An 11,026-nucleotide genomic window follows, 5' to 3' on the forward strand; every position below is an offset into this window, starting at 1 on the left:
CATGACTGAGTGACTTCACTTTCACTTTTCACTTTCATGCATTGGAGAAGGAAATGGCAACCCACTCCAGTGTTCTTGCCTGGAGAATCCCAGGGACAGTGGAGCCTGGTGGGCTGCCATCTATGGGGTTGCACAGAGTCGGACATGACTGAAGCGACTTACTAGCAGCCACAGATTCTGACAGGTGTGAGGTAATATCTCATTGTGGTTTTTAAATTTGTATTTCTCTGATGACTAGTAATGTTGAGCATCTTTTACTGTGTGTGTCAACTATCTGTAGGTCTTCTTTGGAAAACTGCCTATTGAGGTCTTCTGCCCATTTTTAAATTGGGTTGATTTTTTTATATTGATTTGTATGAGCTGTTTATATATTTTGGATATTAACCCCTTATTGGTCATGCCACTGTGTAAGTGCCATGATAGTTGGTTAAACACCACACTTGTGGTCCTTTTTAGGAAAAGTTGGGTATCCATCCCTTGATAATGAATGTAAGCCCTCCAGTTTCACTGTGGGTTATGTTCCCTCACAGCGCCTTTTTGAGCATACGACTAGCATTAAGTGCTTATAACTGGCTATTCTATGGCAGTGTCATGGAGACAGGGCTATATTTTTAGCTTTCACACAATAGTTCAATACCCAAATCCACACATAAGGAGCAGAAGTCACAAAAGAAAGACCACAATTCCCATAACAAGGTAGATGGGAACCCATGAAGAACCCAGAATTCCCACCCCAACCCATGCCCTGGTCAGGCGTGGCCCACACTGGACCTCCACACTGGGTCATCAGCCAACTCAATAAACACGTCTCGAGTATCTTAACCCGAGCCAGGTTCTGTGCTGACATCAAGGGCTGCCCTACCCTTGAGGAGCTCTCATTTTCTCTAGTGGGTGAGACAGATTCAAACTCCATTCAGTTCTACCACAGGTATTTATAGAATACCTACTCTGAAGTCATGGCACAGTGATGAGCCAGGTAAGTAAGATCCATGCCCTCATGGGGCTCATAGCTCATAGGAAAGATAGACTCCGTACGAGTGAGTTGAGTGCTACAAAGTGTTCCTGGTGTAGAGCAGGGGCTCGAACATATGTTGATAGAAAAGACATAAAGACTATGTCTGCTTTATCCTCTCTCAGAGGGTCCTGAGAGAGGAGGACATGGGTTTCAGTAAATGAATGTAACTCCCGGCTCCCCAGTACCATCCTGTGCCTGAGAGTACCAAAATAGGGACAACTGAAACCTTAGTCCACTGGACTGGGATGTTGACCTTCCAAATGGAAAGGTCCACAGTGGTTCCTTTGGGAAGGTGGCCTAAGGCTAGAGAGGGTGAATCTGGGGCTCCCATTGTAGGGTTTGGGGGTTACTGAGCTTGCTGGTGTTGCTCTGTCAAGCCTCAGGCAGACCAAATAGGACAAAGCCTTCTAAAATTATCAATGTGAGGTCTGTTGTTCAAATGGAAGAACAAAGAAAATTCAAGTCCACTGACATAATGCTGGAGCAGAAACAGCCCTCATCTTTCAAAAAACAACCACACAGACACCTACTAAGAGAAGTATCTCAAAGTTCCCTGTTTTAGAAAGAAATCTCCTGGGTTTCAGGACTGTCCTCAGTTGTAATCCATCAGACTTGTTTTCCTGCCTTCAGAGAGCTTTCGTTTTGATTGGAGGAGAGAGAAACCCTGAAACAGACAGCAGTAGCTCAAGTTGGAGAGAAGCCCAGATGTGAGACTGTGCAGGAAGGGGTCACTTTCAGGATCAGTGATGGTAGGGGCCCAGGAAGACTTCAGAACCAGAGGAAGTGACCTTAGAACTGGCCCTTGGAGCAGAGAGAAGACTTTGACATGTAGGATAAAAGGAAATAACGTTTCAGAAGGATTCCAGGTATAGGCAATAGCTGGTATATAGGAAAATCCAGAGCACACTTAAGAGGGCCTAGTCCATTTGCCTTGACCATGGCAGGAGGAGAAGGGACGACAGAGAATGAGACGGCTGGGTGGCATCACCGACTTGATGGACACGAGTTTGAGTGAACTCTGGGAGTTGGTGATGGACAGGGAGGCCTGGCGTGCTGTGATTCATGGGGTCACAAAGAGTCGGACACAACTGAACGACTGAACTGAACTGAATGGACGATATGAAAGGGAGTAGAGGGAGGTAATTGGATCAAGATCACTAAAGACTCCACATTTCAGGCCAAGAAGTGTGGTCCTCTGTGTTTCATTTTCCTCATCCATAAAAATGGAAAGAATACCCTTTTTATTGTAAGAATTAAAGTATCTAATGGATGGCACCCTCCGACATGGATTTAGATTAACACAGCACCACACAAGTTAGCACTTTTATAATATTAGTCCTTTCAGACATTGCTCTTCTATGGAATTAAGTATTCTTTATCTGCCTTTACACAGACAGGTAATGGGTGGTTGCATCAGGGTTCTCCAGAGAAATAAAACCATTTTTTTTTTAATGTAAGACCACACAGTTGTTGGGACCAGCAAGTATAAAATCTGTAGGGCAGGCCAGCAGGCTGGAAACTCAGACAGGATTTCTATCTTAGAGTTTTGAAGCAGAATTCCTTCTTCAGGAAACCTCAATTTTTTTGCCCTTAAGATCTTCAGCTAATTAGATGAATCCTTCCCACATTGTGGAGGGTAATCTCCTTTACTGAAAGTCCATTTGTTGTAGATGCTAATCACATCTATAGATCACATTCCCAGCAACATGTAGACCGGTATTTGATTAAATAACTGGGTGCCTCATTGCCTAGCTAAGTGGACGTACAGAATTACCCAGCTCAGTGGTCTTGTAAAACCTTAGTCCCTAGAACATGGTACCAGATCTGCCAGATGACTTCTGTACCTTAGTAATAATTTTACGTTATTTATTCCTGCTTCTTGCATAAAACTTTCTGCGTACCGGAACCAAGCTGAATCTCTGTGGAATATATTGTGCCAAATGCTGATGCAGCCAGATATGCAGACTTCGACTTGGTGCCAAGAAGCCCTTCCTGACTGGAGTTTCCAACAGTGAGACAGACCACCTGGGATGAAGTGGGCTTGTGAGGTAAGCAACCAGAGGAGATTTAAGCATCTCCTGAGAGTGGGCCCAGGCGCCGGGAGAAAGCCCCCATGGAGGGTCAACAGATTCTGATAACTCTAGATTCTAAAAATGTTGCTCAGAAAAGTCCCTGCTTCTTCCTCCTCTCTATACCCCTCCCCTACCCCAAAGTGAGGCATCAGGGGCTGGGGCAGAACATGGAACCTCCCCTAAATGGAAACCATCTGCATATCTTTCTCACCCTTCCTCCACCAGCCCCCTCTCCCCAGCCAGCTTCGCCTGGTTGATCTTTCTGGGAGGGGAGCTTGTCAGATTCGCCTCTGCCTCAGCCTCCTTTCACACCCCACCTTATCCTCCACGCCTATCCCCCATGGAGCCTTAAGGGGCCCAGGGGATCCACCTTCGTCCTGGACAAGTCATGGGTCACCAACCACCTCTCCTCTGTGCCTACACCCAATTAATCATCACTTCCTGGTGATTTGCATGGCAACCCTCTTGTGTTAGCTGCTCAGGGGAGTTTTCTGGTTTCATTGCCTCAATTAACACTGGCTTCCTGGGTCACTGTGGATTCCCCTGCCAACCCACCACAGACTTGGCCTCTGCAGCCTGCCTGTTTGTGCTCCAGAAGGTCCTTGTGTTCTCAGGAGGCTTCCCTTACCAACAACAACCCAGGCTATATATGTAGCACCATCTCGCAAGGGATGGGGAGGTCTTGGATAGGGCTGGATTCTTGAAGTTCTGCTCAGAGCTTCAAAGGCCTAAATGATTGTTTAGTCCACTCTGGCCCACTCGATTTCACCCCCACTTTACAGATGGGGAATCCGAGACCAGACAGGGAAGAGGTGTGCCCGTGGTCGTACCTCAAGTCAGAGATAGAGCTGAGCCTAAGCTTTGGGACCCTTTCCCTCAGCCCTCCCTGTCTTTCTGTGCCACACCTTGTCAACAGAAAACAGAAAGCATCTGAAAACATGAGCATATTAGGCATGCGCGAAAAACATGTTTAGTGTTTAAATTTTGAAACTCAACAACCTCTGGGCATCCTCTGCTCAGATGGCAGCAGTTTGCAAGATGTTCTGGGAATGGCCATGGGCTGGGCTGTGGCATGGAGCCAGAGGGTGGGTGGGAAAAAAGACCTTCCTCCCAGGCAGAAACTCTTTTAGCACAGTAATCTGGGTATCTCCTAAGTAACCCCTCCCCACAGAGTCATTATCACGAGCCATGGAACAAATGAACATGAGGATACAGGAACTAGACCAAAGGACAGGGAGAAAATTAGAAAGGAGAGGGAAACAGCAGCAGATCCAGAGAATACAAGGAAGACGCCGGAAAGACTTCAAGTTCTCAGACCATCATGGGCCAGCAGAAGTCCAGACACTTGCTATAAAAGATCATCTCAGGGTTTCCATGACAAGGATACTGTCAAGATCAAAAAGTCACCATTCTACAAGTTGAATGACCTTCAGAAGTTATTAAGTCTAGATCCCTCTGCAGTACATAAGGGGAAACCCATAGAGTGCTTCATATCCTGCAGAGTTAGGAGCAGAGCCCAGTCCCTGCCTCCCCATGTGGGACTGTCTCCATGAGCCAGGATGGGCCACGGGGCCAGAATTTGGAGGAGGCTTAGAGCAGGGGAGGAGGCTTAGAGCAGTTCAAAGACAATGTTGAGCTTTCTGGAGCCCTGGAGCCTGGTGAGGCAAAAACACCACACAGAAAAGCTGGAGTATCTCTGTGACAATAGACTCCTGAGGTGCTGAGGAGAAACCAGTGTGGTTGTCATGAGGAAAGAAGGGCTGTGAAAGTGAAATTTACAATTTGTGAGAGAGGGAAACTGAAAATATGCTCTCTATCCCATGCAAATTGTCTGTGGCTTTTTGTCCCACACCTGCAGCAGCTCATGGCATATACAACAGCAGGATCCATGGGTTTGGTTCCCACGGTCTTGTTCCAGGAAAATGGAAACAGAGATGGCCGCTGTCGTTCAGGGAGGGATGTGCTGGGGTGTGGGCTCCACGTGGAGGTGTCCGCTGGGCTGACAGCCAGTCTCCTTTGTGCCTGACTGAGGTAAACCTGGTAGGGACTAGCTCCTAGGGACAGCATTCCCAGGGGCCCCTGCCTCCGCTGCCCTCAGCTCCCGACTCTCTGCCCTGCTCACCTCCTGTCACTCCCCCTTTTGTTCTGCCCCCAGATACCCCCATATTTTCATTCTTGTGAGAATTTGCTCATGCTACATCTCCTGCTGGAAATGCCCTCCTTCCTTTACTTCTCCAATCCTGTCAGCCCAGTCAGAAATTCCACGAGGAAACCTCCCGTTTGGCTCAAGGCACTAGCAGTGTCTCTCCCAACCATGCCTCTCAACCTCATGTGGCCCATATCTACTTTCAGTTGTCTATTTATTCGTTCAGTCTCCCTCAGAAGACTGGGAGCCCCACGAGGACAGTTACTGTGTCAGTAACTGACACAAAGAATTCATCTTTGTATTCCAAAGCCAAGCCCTTCGCTTGGTGCCATTGGAGGCCAGGGTACAGGCTGCCACCATCCCAGTCAGAGCCAGGGCTGTCATTGCCAATCACTCAGGGTCACCTTTCCCCTGGAGTCTCAAGAGGCTTCAGTCTTCCACATAGGGTTCCAAAACATGGTCCACTCGAGAAGGGAATGCCAAACCACTTCAGCATTCTCACCTTGAGAACCCCATGAACAGTATGAAAATGACACTGAAAGATGAACTTCCCAGGTTGGTAGGTGCCCAATATGCTACTGGAGAAGAGTGGAGAAGTAGCTCCAGAAGGAATGAAGAGGCTGAGCCAAAGTGGAAACAACCAGCTCTGGATGTGTCTGGTGGTGAAAGTATTGTCTGATGCTGTTAAGAACAATATTGCATAGGAACTTGGAATGTTAGGTCCATGAATCAAGGTAAATTGGAAGTGGTCAAACAGGAGATATCAAGAGTGAACATCGACATTTTAGGAATCAGTTCAGTTCAGCTGTTCAGTCATATCCGACTTTTTGTGACCCCATGGACTGCAGCACGCCAGGCCTCCCTGTCCATCACCAACTCCCAGAGTTAACTGAAACTCATGTCCCTTGAGTCGATGATGCTATCCAACCATCTCATCCTCTGACATCCCCCTCTCCTCCTGCCTTCAATCTTTCTCAGCATCAGGGTCTTTTCCAATGAGTCAGTTCTTTACATATGGGGTCCGAAGTATTGCAGTTTCAGTTTCAGCATCAGTCCTTCAAATGAATATCCAGGACGGATTTCCTTTTGGATGGACTGTTTGGATCTCTTTGCTGTCCAAGGGACTCTCAAGAGTCTTCTCCAACACCACAGTTCAAAAGCATCAATTCTTCAGCGCACAGCCTTCTTTATAGTCCAACTCTCACATCCATACATGACTACTGGAAAAACCATACCTTTGACTAGACAGACCTTTGTTGACAAAGAATGTCTCTGCTTTTTAATATGCTGCTAGGTTGGTCATAATTTTTCTTCCAAGGAGCAAGTGTCTTTTAATTTCATGGCTGCAGTCACCATCTGCAGTGATTTTGGAGCCCCCAAAATAAAGTCTGTCACTGTTTCCATTGTTTCCCCATCTATTTGCCATGAAGTGATGGGACCAGTTGCCATGATCTTAGTTTTCTGAATTAAGTTTTTTTTTAAGCCAGTTTTTCACTCTCTTTTACTTTCATCAGGAGGCTCTTTAGTTCTTCTTCGTTTTCTGCCATAAGGGTGGTGTCATCTACATATTTGAGGTTATTGATATTTCTCCCAGAAATCTTGATTCCAGCTTGTGCTACTTCCAGCTCAGCATTTCTCATGATGTACTCTGCATAGAAGTTAAATAAGCAGAGTGAAAATAATACAGCCTTGACGTACTCCTTTCCTGATCTGGAGCCCATCTGTTGTTACAGGTCCAGTTCTAACTGTTGCTTCTTGTCCTACATACAGGTTTCTCAAAAGGCAGGTCAGGTGGTCTGGTAGCCCCATCTCTTGAAGAATTTTCCAGTTTGTCGTGATCCACACAGTCAAAGGCTTTGGCATAGTCAATAAAGCAGAAGTAGATGTTTTTCTGGACCTCTCTTGCTTTTTCAATGATCCAGCGGATGTTGGCAATTTGATCTCTGGTTCCTCTGCCTTTTCTAAATCCAGCTTGAACATCTGGAAGTTCACAATTCACATTCTATTGAAGCCTGGCTTGGAGAATTTTGAGCACCACTTTGCTAGCGTGTGAGATAAGCGCAATTGTGTGGTAGTTTGAGCATTCTTTATCGTTGCCTTTCTTTGGGATTTCAATGAAAACTGACATTTTCCAATCCTGTGGCCACTGCTGAGTTTTCAAAATTTGCTGGCATATTGAGTGCAGCACTTTCACAGCATCATCTTTCAGGATTTGGAATAGCTCAACTGGAATTCCATCACCTCCACTAGCTTTGTCCATACTGATGCTTCCTAAGGCCCACTTGACTTCACATTCCAGGATGTCTGGCTCTAGGTGAGTGATCACACCATCATGATTATCTGGGTCCTTAAGATCTCTTTTGCGAAGTTCTTCTGTGTATTCTTGCCACCTCTTAGTAATATCTTTTGCTTCTGTTAGGTCCATACCATTTCTGTCCTTTATTGAGCCCATCTTTTCATGAAATGTTCCCTTGGTATCTCTAATTTTTTAAAAGAAATCTCTCATCTTTCCCATTCTGTTGTTTTCCTCTATTTCTTTGCATTGATCGCTGAGGAAGGCTTTCTTATCTCTGCTTGCTATTCTTTGGAACTCTGCATTCAGATGGATATATCTTGCCTTTCACTTCTCTTCTTTTTCTCAGCTATTTGTAAGGCCTCCTCAGACAGCCATTTTACTGTTTGTACTTCTTTTTCTTGGAGATTGTTTTCATCACTGCCTCTTGTACAATGTTATGAACCTCTGTCCATAGTTCTTCAGGCACTCTGTCTATCAGATCTAATCCCTTGAATCTATTTGTCACTTCCACTGTATAATCATAAGGGATTTGATTTAGGTCATATCTGAATGGCCTAGTGGTTTTCCCTACTTTCTTCAATTTAAGTCTGAATTTGGCAATATCATGATCTGAGCCACAGTCAGCTCCCAGTCTTGGTTTTGCTGACTGTATAGAGCTTCTCCATCTTTGGCTGCAAAGAATATAATCAGTCTGATTTTGGTATTGACCATCTGGTGATTTTCATGTGTAGAGTCTTCTCTTATGTTGTTGGAAGAGGGTGTTTGCTATGACCAATGCATTCTCTTGGCAAAATGCTATTAGCCTTTGCTCTGCTTCATTCTGTACTCCAAGGCCAAATTTGCCTGTTACTCCAGGTATCTCTTTACTTCCTACTTTTGCATTCCAGTCCCCTGTAATGAAAAGGACATCTTTTTTTGGGTGTTAGTTCCAGAAAGTCTTATAGGTATTCATAGCACTGTTCAACTTCAACTTCTTTAGCATTACTGGTCAGGGCATACACTTGGATTACTGTGATATTGAATGGTTTGCCTTGGAAACGAACAGAGATCATTCTGTCGTTTTTGAGATTGCACCCAAGTACTATATTTTAGACTCTTTTGTTGACTATGAAGGCTACTTCATTTCTTCTTAGGGAATCAGTGAACTAAAATGGGCCAGAATGGGTGAATTTAATTCAGATGACCATTATATCTACTACTGTGGGCAAGAATCTCTTAGAAGAAATGGAGTAGCCCTCCTAGTCAACAAGAGAGTCCAGAATACTTGGGTGCAGTCTCAAAAATGACAGACTGATCTCTGTTTGTTTCCAACACAAGCCATTCATTATCAAAGTAATCCAAGTCTATGCCCCAACCACTCATGCCAAAGAGGCTGAAGTTGAGCAGTTCTATGAAAACCTACATGATGTTATAGAACTAACACCCAAAAAAAGATGTTCTTTTCATCATAGGGGACTGGAATGCAAAAGTAGGAAGTCAAGAGATACCTGGAGTAACAGGCAAATTTGGCCAGGGAGTACAGAATGAAGCAGAGCAAAAGCTAATGGAGTTTTGCCAAGAGAACACACTGGTCATAGCAAACACCCTCTTCCAACCACATGAGAAGGCTCTACACATGAACATCACCAGATGGTCAATACAAAATCATATTGATTATATTCTTTGCAGCCGAAGATGGAGAAGCTCTATACAGTCAGCAAAAACAAAACCGGGAGCTGACTGTGGCTCAGATCATGAACTCCTTATTCCCAAATTCAGTTCAGTCATTCAGTCCTGTACGACTCTTTGCAACTCCATGGATGCAGCATGCCAGGCCTCCCTGACCATCACCAACTCCCAGAGTTTACTGAAACTCATGTCCATTGAGTTGGCAATGCCATCCAACCATCTCATCCTCTGTTGTCCCCTTCTCCTCCCGCCTTCAATCTTTCCCAGCATCGGGTCTTTTCCAGTGAGTCAGTTCTTCACATCAGGTGGCCAAAGTATTGGAGCTTCAGCTTCAGCATCAGTCCTTCCAATGAATATTCAGGACTGATTTCCTTTAGAATGGGTTGTTTGGGTCTCCTTGCTGTTCAAGAGACTCTTAAGGGTCTTCTCCAATACCACAGTTCAAAAGCATCAATTCTTCAGTGCTCAGCTTTCTTTATAGTCCAACTCTCACATCCATACATGACTACTGGAAAAACCATAGCCTTGATGAAATAGACCTTTGTAGGCAAAGTAATGTCTCTGCTTTTTAATATGCTGTCTAGGTTGGTCATAATTTTTCTTTCAAGGAGCAAGTGTCTTTTAATTTCATGGCTGCGGTCACCATCTGCAGTGGTTTTGGAGCCCAAGAAAATAAAATCTGTCACTGTTTCCATTGTTTCTCCATCTATTTGCCATGGAGTAATGGGACCAGATGCCATGATCTTTGTTTTTTGAATGTTGAGCTTTAAGCCAGCTTTTTCACTCTCCTTATTGCCAAATTCAGACTTAAATTGAAGAAAGTAGGGAAAGACACTAGACCATTCAGATATGACCTAAATCAAACCCTTATGATTATACAGTGGAAGTGACAAATAGATTCAAGGGATTAGACCTGATAGATAGAGTACCTGAAAAACATAAGGATGGAGGTTCATAACGTTGTACAGGAGGCAATGATTAAAACCATCCCCAAGAAAATAAAAGCAAAAGGCAAGATGGCTGTCTGAGGAGGCCTTACAAATAGCTGAGAAAAAGAAGAGAAGCGAAAGGCAAAGGAGAAAAGGAAAGATATACCCATTTGAATCCAGAGTTCCAAAGAATAGCAAGGAGAGATAAGAAAGCCTTCCTTAGTGATCAGTGCAAAGAAATAGAGGAAAACAATAGAATGGGAAAGACTAGAGATCTCTTCAAGAAAATTAGAGATACCAAGGGAACATTTCATGCAAAGATGGGCTCAGTAAAGGACAGAAACAATGTGGACCTAAAGCAGAAGAAGCAGAAGATATTAGAAAGAGGTGGCAAGAATACACAGAAGAACTTTGCAAAAGAGATCTTAATGACCCAGATAATCATGATGATGTGATCACTCACCTAGAGCCAGGCATCCTAGAGTGCAAAGTCAAGTGAGCCTTAGGAAGCATCACTACAAACAAAGCTAGTGAAGATGATGGAATTCCAGTTGAGCTATTTCAAATCCTAAAAGATGATGCTGTGAAAGTGCTACACTCAATATGCCAGCAAATTCAGAGAACTCAGCACTGCCTCCATGACTGGAATTGGTCAATTTTCATTCCAATCTGAAAGAAAAGCAATGCCAAAAATGTTCAAACTACCACACAGTTGCACTCATCTCACATGCTAGCAAAGTAATGCTCAAAATTCTCCAAGCTAGGCTTCAACAACAAGTGAACCGAGAACTTCCACATGTTCAAGCTGGATTTAGAAAAGGCAGAGGAACCAGAGATCAAATTGCCAACATCCTCTGGATCATCGAAAAAGCAAGAGAATTCCAGTAAAACATCTACTTC

Source organism: Bos taurus, chromosome 8 (assembly GCF_002263795.3).
Source record: "Bos taurus isolate L1 Dominette 01449 registration number 42190680 breed Hereford chromosome 8, ARS-UCD2.0, whole genome shotgun sequence".
NCBI lineage: Eukaryota > Metazoa > Chordata > Mammalia > Artiodactyla > Bovidae > Bos > Bos taurus.